This window comes from Chiloscyllium plagiosum, chromosome 1, assembly GCF_004010195.1.
Source record: "Chiloscyllium plagiosum isolate BGI_BamShark_2017 chromosome 1, ASM401019v2, whole genome shotgun sequence".
NCBI lineage: Eukaryota > Metazoa > Chordata > Chondrichthyes > Orectolobiformes > Hemiscylliidae > Chiloscyllium > Chiloscyllium plagiosum.
The window spans coordinates 16,170,377-16,182,204 of record NC_057710.1 but is presented as its reverse complement, the minus strand read 5'-3'; the positions used below and the strand labels follow the sequence as shown (position 1 = coordinate 16,182,204).

At 43.8% G+C, this 11,828-nt stretch overlaps 1 long non-coding RNA gene across 1 annotated transcript in view; it reads right to left on the bottom strand.

The window, feature by feature from the left end:
* Window positions 1-207: 207 nt before the first annotated feature.
* Window positions 208-11,828, bottom strand: part of LOC122555239 — a 45,960-nt gene continuing 34,339 nt past the window's right edge. The window contains exon 3 of the long non-coding RNA XR_006313215.1: window positions 208-1,441. This is a non-coding gene — a long non-coding RNA (uncharacterized LOC122555239). The remainder of the gene's footprint in view (window positions 1,442-11,828) is intronic.

The window sequence follows — 11,828 nt, the reverse complement described above, 5'->3', positions numbered from 1 at the left end:
ACCAGGTTATAGTCCAACAGGTTTAATTGGAAGCACACTAGCTTTCAGAATGCCGCTCTTTCATCAGATGGTTGATGAAGGAGCTGTGCTCCGAAAGCTAGTGCTTCCAATTAAACCTGTTGGACTATAACCTGGTATTGTGTGAGTTTTAACTTTGTACACCCCAGTCCAATACCGGCATCTCCAAATAATCACTGGCATTCAGTCACTAAACCCAAAAATAAATTAATTGGGTGATGCATTATGCAAAGCTTCTACACTCTATATAAGTGCAGGCATTTCTGTCTTTCCACTTTATTATTTAAATTCTCGATGCTTTTCCAGCTCCACTATTTTTGGTCATACCTTCAACTGCCTTGGCTCTAAGCTCTGTAGCTCCTTTCCCAAATCTCTACCCCACCCTTTTTCCTTCAGACACCCCCAAATGTTGCTTTTCAGGGATATTTGAGTGGAGTTGTATCAGGAACACAGGACGTTACCTTGCAAGAACAACAAGCAATTAGCAAAGAATACTGGAGGGCATGATTAAGGAAGTCTCGGTACAATTGATGAAAGAGACCTGAAAAATTGCATTGCAGTTTTTCTTTAACTTGAGGAAAGAAATACTTGATGTTGGAGATCGCTCAGTGCAGGTCCTTGGGATGATGGTTATTTTATGATGTAAGGCTGAGTTAATTGGGCTTATACGTCCTGGAATTTAGAAGACTTAGAGAAAATCATACTGTAATAGACAAGGTTCTGATGGAGCATATCAAGATAGAGACTGGGGGATTGTTTTCCTTGATCAGAACATGAGAGCACAGTTTCAAAAAGAAAATGATGAGGAGAAATCTCTTCACTCAAAATATTGTGGATTTTGTCATCCAGAGAGTTGTGGCTGTTCCAATGTTGAATATGTTTAGTTTTCTGCACCATAACGATTCGATGATTCTGTACTGAATGGCAGAACAGGCTTTATCGGCCTATTCCAGCTCCTATTCTCGTATTCTTGTGTTCTTATTAAGGTATTCCTTCTACAACTTTGACCAAGCCTTTAGCTATCTGCCCTAATAATACTTTATGTGGCTTCATGCCCAATCTTGTTTGATAACACTCCCGTGAAACATCTTAGCATATTTTATAGCCTCAAGGATGACAAATAAATGCAAAATATTGTTGTTAAAACCCTGAAAGTGAAATAAAGCAGTTTTATAACATTTCGACCAGTGCAATAGAAAATGCACTTCCATTTGAAGTTTATTGCTGTCAATGAGAGGACAGGCAGTGTAGCACTGTAGCAGAGACAGGATGCTCTTCATTCTTAAGGGGATCAGCAGTGTGGCAGCAGAGGATAGGGAGAAAGCCTTTTGTTATCAGCGAGGGGATCAATGATGTTGCAGTAGAGGAGAAAGAGAGGAAGCCTTTCATCATCCTTGAGAGGGTTTAGCAGTGGAACATCAAACTAGAAAGGGAGAAAAGAAGAGGATTAGTCATATTGACTTAATTTGATTAGGATAATCAAGCCTGGGGAGATAAAAATCATTCAGAGTTTCAGCCTTTGGACTAAGCCTAATAGGGCTTCACATTACTTTGTACTGTGGATGTGTGGTACATAATTAGGCCGAGGATTCCATTTATGGATTAGAACTTCCAAGCTAAAAGATACATGGTTTTCCAGTGTTTAAATTGCTTTAAACCTATAGATAATTGCCCACAAAGGTGTTGCTTTTTGTTAAGAATGTCTCTCTCAGCAACAGGCCTTTTTAACTAAAGTAACAAATAAATGAAACATCTGTTTTTGTTTTATCAAACCAGACAAACATGTAATAGGTTTAATTCTCTCCACTCCTCCCACCTTGTCATCTCCCACTTCAGACTTGCTCCTGCATGCAATTTTCTTGCAGGTCAGTGATTCTGGGAAGCACTTTGTACTCATTTGTTCATTAAATACTAGAGGATAAATCTTAACATTTTTTTCAATGTGGCTCTTTGAGTATTTGAAGGAATTCTCACCAACAGGCACAACATGATTTCTCACTGTGTCTTACTGAATGTGCCTCAATCACTACTCCATCACACCCCTATGGTGTCTGTTATGTCCATGATTTCTCACTGTGTCTTACTGAACGTGCCTCAATAACTACTCCATCATACCCCTATGGTGTCTGTTATGTCCATGTGAGGTGATGGCCCAGTGGTATTCTTGCTGGGCTGTTAGTCCAGAGACCCAGGTAATACTCTGGGGACTCAGGTTCAAATCCTGCTACGGGAGATGGTGGAATTTGGATTCAATAAAAATCTCTAAAGTAAGGGTTTAATGATGATTGTCAGGATAATCCCATCTGGTTCACTAATGCCCTTTAGGGAAGCAAACTGCCATCCTTACCTGGCCTGGCCTAGCCTACAGGTGACTCCAGACCCACAGAATGTGGTTGACTCTGAACTGTCCTCTGGGCAATTAGGGATGGGCAATAAATGCTAGCAACAACTTCATCCCATGAATGAAGCAAAAATGAATTCTAGCCACAATTTACCATGCACCATTCCCAGAACAACTCACCTCTCAGTAGATATCTGCCAAAAACCAGTGTCCCTCACATCTGCACCACCTTTGATAGAGTTGTGCGTGCAGAAAAACATCTGGGTTTGCTGCTCACCAGCAGTGAAATGGCACATCAGGCGCACGGTACGTGGACAACACTTGCACGTGTTACCCCATTCTCTTGCCCTGGTTGCTGTTTAACCAGTCTGTAGCTTGGGGCCACCCACCACCTGGAGGAGGAACGTCTCATCTTCCACCTTGGGACCCTTCAACCACACAACATCGCCATCAACTTCATCAGTTTCTAAAACTCCCCTCCCCCCCTCACCCCAGATGCAACTCTCAGCACCATCCTCTTGACTTGTCCTACATGTCCATCTTCCCTCCCATCTATCCACTCAATGCTTCACTCTGACCTATCATAATTACCCCCCCACCTACATCCACCCATCGTCTTCCCACCTACCTTCCCCTCAGCTCCACCCCTCTATTTATCTCTCAGCCCCCTTCTCCATCCACATACCTGATGAAGGGCTTATGCCCGAAACGTCTACTTTCCTGCTTCTTGAATGAGCCTGACCTGCTGTGCTTTTCCAGCGCCACATTTTTCGACTCTGACTTCTCTAGCAGTCCTCACTTTCTCCTCTAGTTTTGCCCTGTCCAATAGCCTCTGTTGGTCACTGGTATACAGTGCACAGTGCTCACTCTTTACTATAGCTTGTCATTGTCCAGCAGGGGAACGTCACATACGAAAAGTAATCGGACAATTCCAAGCATGAGCTTTTATTTACAGCTGCCAAAGGGAACACAAACAAAACCAATAGAGGCTGCAGTTCACCCTTGCCATGCAGACTAAAAGCTGGCATTATGATTAAACAGTCCACTATACTGGAACTGGGTGTCAACTACATCCTGCCTGACCTGTACCACCCTGGTAAAGGACATCTGTCACGGACAAGGGGAGCTTTCTCCTTCCTGTAGATATCACCTTCCTTCTTGAAAGACTGCTCCTGTTCCTCAATTGCATGGTCAATGTTTTGTGTCATCTGCAAATTTCCCAATCATGCCTCCCACAGTTAAGTCCAGTTCGTTGCTCAATACCACAATCTGCCTGAGACCCAATACTGAAGAACACCATTGGAAACCACTTTCCACGTAAAATACTTGCCCATTATACATATAAGTTTATATAAATGGATATAAATATTTATGTTTAAAGGGAAACTCAAACTATGTTCTGCTATATGAGAACTAGTCTGCAAATATCAGAGAGAATGATTCAACCCTTTTAGAACAACAATGACCTTACCAACAATCAAACCTCAAGGAGATCTCACCTTTCTCTCCACACTAAAGCTTCTTGATCATCTGACAGAACTGTAAAAGGCTTTGGAGCATTTTTGTCACAGATTTGGAAACAACTTCAGGGCAAAAATGAGTTTTCCATAAACTCAGCTTCCATCAGTATCTGATTCTAGATTAGAGTGGTGCTGGAAAAGCACAGCAGGTCAGGCAGCATCCGAGGAGCAGGAAAATCGACACTTCAGGCAAAAGCCCCAGAATGTCCATCAGTATCTGGACAGCCTTCTTACACTGTAACACTTCAGCCTCCATCATCTGAAGTGCCCACCGGCTCATATCAACTTGTTGATTTTAACCATGTTTCTGTCTCTCTCTCTCTCTCTCATTGGACATCTTGCAGCTAGGCAGCAGCCATTTTTCTAACTCAAAAAAGAACACCTTTGACTGTCAAATCCTTGCTCTTTTCTAAGGCTACAAAGCTTCATTAAAAATGAATTTATAGACAAACCTGAGACTTTGTGGGCGGCACGGTGGCACAGTGGTTAGCACTGCTGCCTCGCAGCGCCAGAGATCCGGGTTCAATTCCCGCCTCAGGCGACTGACTGTGTGGAGTTTGCACATTCTCCCCGTGTCTGCGTGGGTTTCCTCCGGGTGCTCCGGTTTCCTCCCACACTCCAAAGATGTGCAAGTCAGGTGAATTGGCCATGCTAAATTGCCCGTAGTGTTAGGTAAGGGGCAAATGTAGGGGTATGGGTGGGTTGCGCTTCGGCGGGTCGGTGTGGACTTGTTGGGCCGAAGGGCCTGTTTCCACACTGTAAGTAATCTAATCTTCACAGAACCAAAAATTGCAAAGTTAAAAATGAAACCAGAACTATATCTTCTCTTTCAGCAACATGGGTGGCATGGTGGTTCAGTCGTTAGCACTTTGCCTCACAGCACCAGGGTCCCAGGTTCGATTCCAGCATCAGGCGACTGTCTGTGTGGAGTTAGCACATTCTCCCTGGGTCTGAGTGGGTTTCCTTGCACAGTTTTAGGTGAATTGGCTATGTTAAATTGCCCATAGTGTTCAGGGATGTGTCGGTTAGGCGCAGTAGTTGGGGGTAAATGTAGAGTAATAGGGTAGGGGAGTGGGTCACTCTGTGGAAGGTCAGTGTGGACTTGGGCCAAATGGCCTGTTTCCACACTGTAAGGATTCTATGATCTATGATTAACATGCAAAGCATAGAAATGTAAGTTAAATTAAAGTGCCATCATTTGCTACTTAAAGACTGGGCTGGCTCAGTAGTTAGCACTGCTGCCTCACAGTGCCAGGGGCCCTGGTTTGCTGGTTCGATTCCAGCCCCGGGCGACTGTGTGGAATTTGCACATTCTCCCCGTGTCTGCGTGGGTTTCTTCCGGGTGCTCCGGTTTCCTCCCACAGTCCAAAGATGTGCAGGTTACATGGATTGGCCATGCTAAATTGTCCATAGTGTTCAGGGATGTGTAGGTGTGGTGCATTAGTCAGGGAAAATGTAGGGGAATAGGTCTGGGGGGGTTACTCTTCAGAGGGTTGGTATGGACGTGTTTTCAAGAAAGAGGTAGATATAACTCTTGTGGCCATTGAGACCAAGGGATATAGGGATGAAGGGCAGGATTAGGTTATTGATCTCAATGATCAGCCATGGTTATACTGAATGATGGAGCAGGCTTGAGGGGGTGAATGGCCTACTCCTGCTGTTGTTTCTATGTTTCTTTGCCCCCACAGCTCTCTGTGGTAAGAGGTTCCAAAGACTCACAACCCTCTGAGAGAGCTGTATGACTTGATTATTCCATTAGAAATTCCTCCTCAAGTCTGCCTTAAATTGCCACCCTTTAATTCTGAGACTGTGCTCTCTGGTCCTTGCATCTCCCATGACGGGAAATATCCTTTCTGCATTTATCCTGTCAAACCCCTTTAGGATCCTATGTTTCTAAATTCCCATGTGTAGAGTCCCAACCTATTTAGTAGATTAGCTGTTTATTTGTCATTTCTACTATGTACAACTGATACAGTAAAAATGAGACAGTATTCCTCCAGGACTGAGAATGGCACATAGACAGCACAAACGACACAACGTACAAGGCATAAAGTGCATAAGAATTGCAAAGCACTCAAGTTACAGTATAATAGAAGAACAATTTTTCTAGCAGCAATTCAAAATTGTGCAAAGAATTTCAGATGGGAAAGAGTCCAATCAGACAGTGTTAAGGAGTCTGATGGCTTGGAGGAAGAAACTGTTGCATAGTCTGGCCATGAGAGACTGAATGCTCCGGTATCTTCTGCCAGATGGCAGGAGGGAGATGAGTTTGAGTGAGGGGTGTGCGGGGTCTTCCACAATGCACTTAGCCTTTCAGATGCAGCATGTGGTGTAAATGTCTGTTATGGAGGGAAGAGAGTTGCCGATGATCTTTGCAGCTGTCTCACTATCGATTGTAGGGTCTTACGTGTTCATAGAATCCCGACAGTGTGGAAACAGGCCCTTCAGCCCAACAGGTCCACACTAACCCTCAAAAGAGTAACCCACCCAGACCCATTCCCCTACATTTAACCCCTGACTAATGCACCCAACCTACACTTCCCTGAACACTGTGGGGCAACTTCCCTTGGCCAAATCACCTGGCCTGCACATCTTTGGACTGTGGCAGGAAACTCATGCAGACATGGGAAGAATGTGCAAACTTCACATGGACAGTCACCCAAGGATGGAATCAAACCTAGGTTCCTAGTGCTGTGAGACAGCAGTGCTAACCACTGAGCCACAGTGCCATTCACAAAGATCTAAGATGGTACAATTCCTGAACCAGGCAGAGATATAGCAGTTCAGGGTACTCTCAATGAACCCTCTGTGGAATATGTTGAAGATGGAGGAGGTGGGAGGTGGGCTTTCCTCGGCCTGTGCAGAAAGTAGAGATGCTGCTGGGCTTTCTTGGCTATGATGTTGGTGTTGAGTGCCCAGGTGAGATTCTCTGCCAGGTGTACACCAAGAAATTTGTGCTCTTCTCAAGCTCCATGGGAGAGCTGTTGATATCCAGTGGAGAGTGGCCGCTTTGTGCCCTCCTGAAGTCAGCAACCACCTCTTTCATCTTGTCCACTTTCAGAGACAGATTAGTGCACAAGGCAATCACTCTATCCCAATGAACATCCTATGTGTAGTTTCGGTCTCCTTGTTAAAGGATGGATTTAAACGAATTGCAGGTAGTTTGGAGGGGGATTACTAGATAAAAAACTGGAATAAGTCGGTTGTTTTATGAGACTAGGATGGTCAGAATGAGCGTGTCTCTACTGGTTTTTTGAAGAGTGAGAGGGGAGGTGACAGATCTGTTATGAGATCCTGAATGATCTTCACTTGAATATGAAAAGGACGTCTGCTTGTGGGTGAGTCCAGTAGTAGGAGGCGCTGTTTGCAGATAATGTTTTCTGGGCAGAAATGAGGATTTTAATTTTCTCTCAGAACCTTGCCTCATTATGTTTTTAAAGCAATGGTATTTTAATTTACATTTTGTTCTTGTCCATCTGGATTGTCCAATGATTGTAGTGAATAAATTAGCAATTAGCAGGGTGAGGACATCCTGTGAACATTTCTGTCCTTGTTGATTACCCAGTCCAACTTGTGAGCCCAGAAGACATGGCTGATGCTCAAAGAACCAAGCCTCCTGCTGAACTCCCCCATATCAGAAATGGAGCAATTTGATCTGTTTATATCATAGCAAAACGTGGCTGAGTCATGGAACATATCAGAGGCTATATGTGTTGACAATATGCCAAGGGAGCGCTGAACATTGTTCTTCAGAAACAGCACTGTCTATACCAAGCTGGTCTAGTGCAACTATACTGGCCACCTGTCTAACCATTCCCTGTCCACAAAAAGTGGTACAAACATAATCAAGCCCATTACCATCCATCGGTTTTACATGTGATCATCAACAAGTGGTGGAAGGTGTCAATGATGTTTGTAAAAGTTCACTCATTGGATGTGGGCGTTGCTGGCTGGGCCAGTATTTATTGCCTAGTCTTAGGGAGGCGATGGCCCAGTGGTATTATCGCGAGACTGTTCATCCAGTGACTTAGGTAATGTTCTAGGAACCTGGGCTCAAATCCTGCCAAGGCAGATAGTGCAGTTTGAATTTAATTTAACAAACCTGCATTTAAGATTCTAACTCATTATCAAGAAAGGCCCATCTGGTTCATTAGTGCCCTTTAGGAAAGGAAACTGCCATCCTTACCTGGTCTGGCCTACATGTGATTCCAGACCCACAGCAATGTGGTTGACTCTTAACTCCCCACTGGGCAATTAGGGATGGACAATAAATACTGGCCAACCCGACGATGCCCTCAGCCCAGGAATGAATTTTTAAAAAAGTTGTCCTTGAGAAAGTGGGGGTAAGCTACCTTCTTGAACCACTGCTGTCGATTTGATGCTACAAGCTGCCATTAACTGACCAGTAGTGTGCTCTCTGATACTCAGCTTGGGTTTCTCCAGGACCACTCAACTCCAGTCCTCATCACCACGGCGACGTAATCATGATCACAAGCTCCATCAGCAATGATGTGAGACTGACTGCCTTTGGCCTTTCACCAAGTATAGCAGCAAAGATCCTGAGGAAAATTGAAGTTAACAATAATCAATGGAAACCTCTTAGTGGCTGTATTCAAATTTTAACCAAAGGCAAATGATTGCAGTTGCTGGACCTCAATCAGCGCAGCCTTAGGATATTGCTACAGGAGTTCCTCATTGCTGTTAGCTCTAAACCCAAACACTTTCAAACAACTTCATCAATGGTTTAGTGGATAGCATGGTGATTCATTGGTTAGCACTGCTGCCTGATTGCACCAGGGACCCAGCTTCAATTCTACCATTGTGCGACAATATGGAGTTTGCACATACTCCCAGTGTCTGCGTGGTTTTCCTCCCACAGTCCGAAGATGTGCAGGTTAGGTGGATTGGCCGTGCTAAATTGCCCATAATATTCAGGGTATGTGTAGGTTAGATGGATTCGTCATGGGAAATGCAGGGTTACAGGGATTGGTGAGATGCTCTTCAGAAGCTCGGTGTGGACTTGATGGGCTGATTGGCCTGCTTCCACACTGTTGGGATTCTATGATTTGTAAGGTCAGAAGTGGAGTTGCTCGAATGATTGCACAATGTCCTTTTCTAATCAAAATTCATTATTATAAAGTATCCCTGCCTTCAGGCAGCACAAGACATTCAGGCTTAGCCTCGTGTGTTGCAAATAAATGGCTGTGCCACACAAGTGCTAAATGATAGCTATTATCAGTGACTTCCTTCATTCCTCCACTGACACCAAGTCTTCAGTTATGTAGTTATTTAGCTCTGTGAGACCTCCCTGAGACAGGTGTACAATTGGAAAATAACATTCAACATAAGGTCAGTGCAAGACAGTGCATTTTTGTAGGAAAGATACAATGGGGTAGTGAATTCCATTGTATTCTGAGGAACAGTAGGCCTGACTGCATGGGACAGCCAATGGATCCTATTCTACAGCATGAGGCTGTGGATCTACTTATCCTGCTAGCATCTATGGATCCTATTACACCATATTTATCCCATGTATTCATAACAGTGTGTGGATCATACCACATTATGAGGGGCAGTGGATACATGGTACTATGAAGAACAGTGTAAGTCCATCCATTAGGGAATGCAGAACTCATGATACTATAAGGTGCAGTGGAACCCATTTCACCATAAGGGGCTGTGGATTACATTGCGAGGTAAGTGGCTCATTGCGGACTGTTTAACTAGTGATGATGCATCTTGCTGCTGTGTGTATGAACATTTAACCTGTAGATGCTGACACTATAACAGAAGTGAGCAGTCCATGCTGCTAAAGGATTATCACTGCAGTTCCACAGCTCCGAGTGGAATGGAAGCCTCTAATCTTGTTTGTGGCAAAGGGATTAAGGAAGGCAGACTGCACTTTGAGGAAACTCAATATCACTATCTCCCCGAAGCTAAACTAATTTTCTTTATCCTTTGCAGTGTGTTTTTTAAAATACCATTCACATTCCCTGCCCCTCACCGGAACTACTGACCTTAATTTCCAAAGACACAAGACTGAACTCGATGCTGTTTCCTTAAACCTGGAGATTATCAAGATATCAATAGTTGAGAGGGCATGTCATGCCAACTCACTGCTGGCAATACACTCATTCCCATTCATGCATAGACTCCATATAGGTGTGAATGAGTTCCATCAGTTGGTCCTGACCAATGCATGTAATGGGAGATCAAGTAAAAGGATCAGACAAAGAGCCCAAGCCAATTGCGGCACTGCCTGTGATGATATTACCTCACAAGTCAGAAGTTCGAAATTGCCAGAGGTTTTGGCTATGGCTCTGAAGCAAAGAAGGAGACATGAGGCTGTGTGATTCAAGGCTTGGTCAATTGGGTAAGGAGTGAGAGTTGGGCAGGCAAAGAGCTTTATGAAGGAGTTTAGGTTCTCGATAGAGACAGATGGCATGGGGGATGAACAAGAGGGCAGAGGTGAAGGAATTCTCAGAGGCTTGTCGTAACTGGAGTGACTTAGATTTCAGAAGTTGTATCAAGATACAGCGAAGAGGGTTACCTCAGATTACAATGGGATCTGGACCAGATGGGCCAAAGGGCTGAGAAGTGGCAGATGGAGTTTAATTCAGATAAATGTGAGGTGCTGCATTTTAGGAAAGCAAATCTCAGTAGGACTTATACACTTAATGGTAAGGTTCTTGGAGTGTTGCTGAACAAAGAGAACTCGGAGTGCAGGTTCATAGCTCCTTGAAAGTGGAGTCGCAGGTGGTAGTGAAGAAGGCGTTTGGTATGCTTTACTTTATTGGTCAGAGTATTGAGTACAGAGGTTGGGAGGTCATGTTGCAGCTGTAAAGGACAGTGGTTCGGCCACTGTTGGAATATTGCATGCAATTCTGGTCTTCTTCCTATCAGAAAGATGTTGTGAAACTTGAATGGGTTCAGAAAAGATTTACAAGGATGTCGCCAGGTTTGGAGGATTTGAGCTATAGGGAGAGGTTGAATAGGGTAGGGCTGTTTTCTCCAGAGCGTCGGAGGCTGAGCGGTATTGTTATAGAGGTTTATAAAATCATGAGGGGCATGGATAGGATAAATAGACAAAGTCATTTCCCTGGGGTGGGGAAGTCCAGAATTAGAGGGTGTAGGTTTAGGGTGAGAGGGGAAAGATATAAAAGAGACCTAAGAGGCAACTATTTCACTCAGAGGGTGGTACGTGTATGGAATGAGCTGCCAGAGGAAGTGGTGGGGGCTGGTACAATTACAACATTTAAAAGGCAATTTGGATGGGTATATGAATAGGAAGGGTTTGGAGGGATATGGGCCGGGTGCTGGCAGGTGGGACTAGATTGGGTTGGGATATCTGGTCGGCATGGACGGGTTGGACAAAAGGGTCTGTTTCCGTGCTGTACATCTCTATGACTCTATGACTCTACATCCCAAAGAAGTTCAAAAGCCAGGAACTTACCGAATAGGAACTAGTTATTTGAGAGAAGTTTAAATGCTGGAAGAGAAGTTTGGAATAAGTGTTTGAAGTATTACTGGAGAAACGCACAAGGTGGAGAAAGGATGCGCAGAATTTGCAAACAACCCAAATTTAGCAGCAAATCAAGTCGAGTGTGAATGAAAATATTGATATCGACTTTTAGATATCCTTAAGTTTATGTAGGAAACCTTGTGGGAAAGCACTAGAACTCTTGAGTCTTGAGGCAACATGTTAGGACACAGGTTAAACTCTCCTGCTTAATTTAAAACCAGCAACACAGAAAAGATTTATCCCGTGCATTAATCTGTAAAAGTTCAAGTGGCCAAGAACTATTTAAAGTAAAAATTAACAACTTCATTTCTTAAAGTATAACAGAAAATAATTAACTGACAACTGTTTACCATTACTTACTCTAATCTCTGTTACCTTCCCTTCTATAATACTCCACCAATAAAACTCTCAATTAAGATTTACAAAA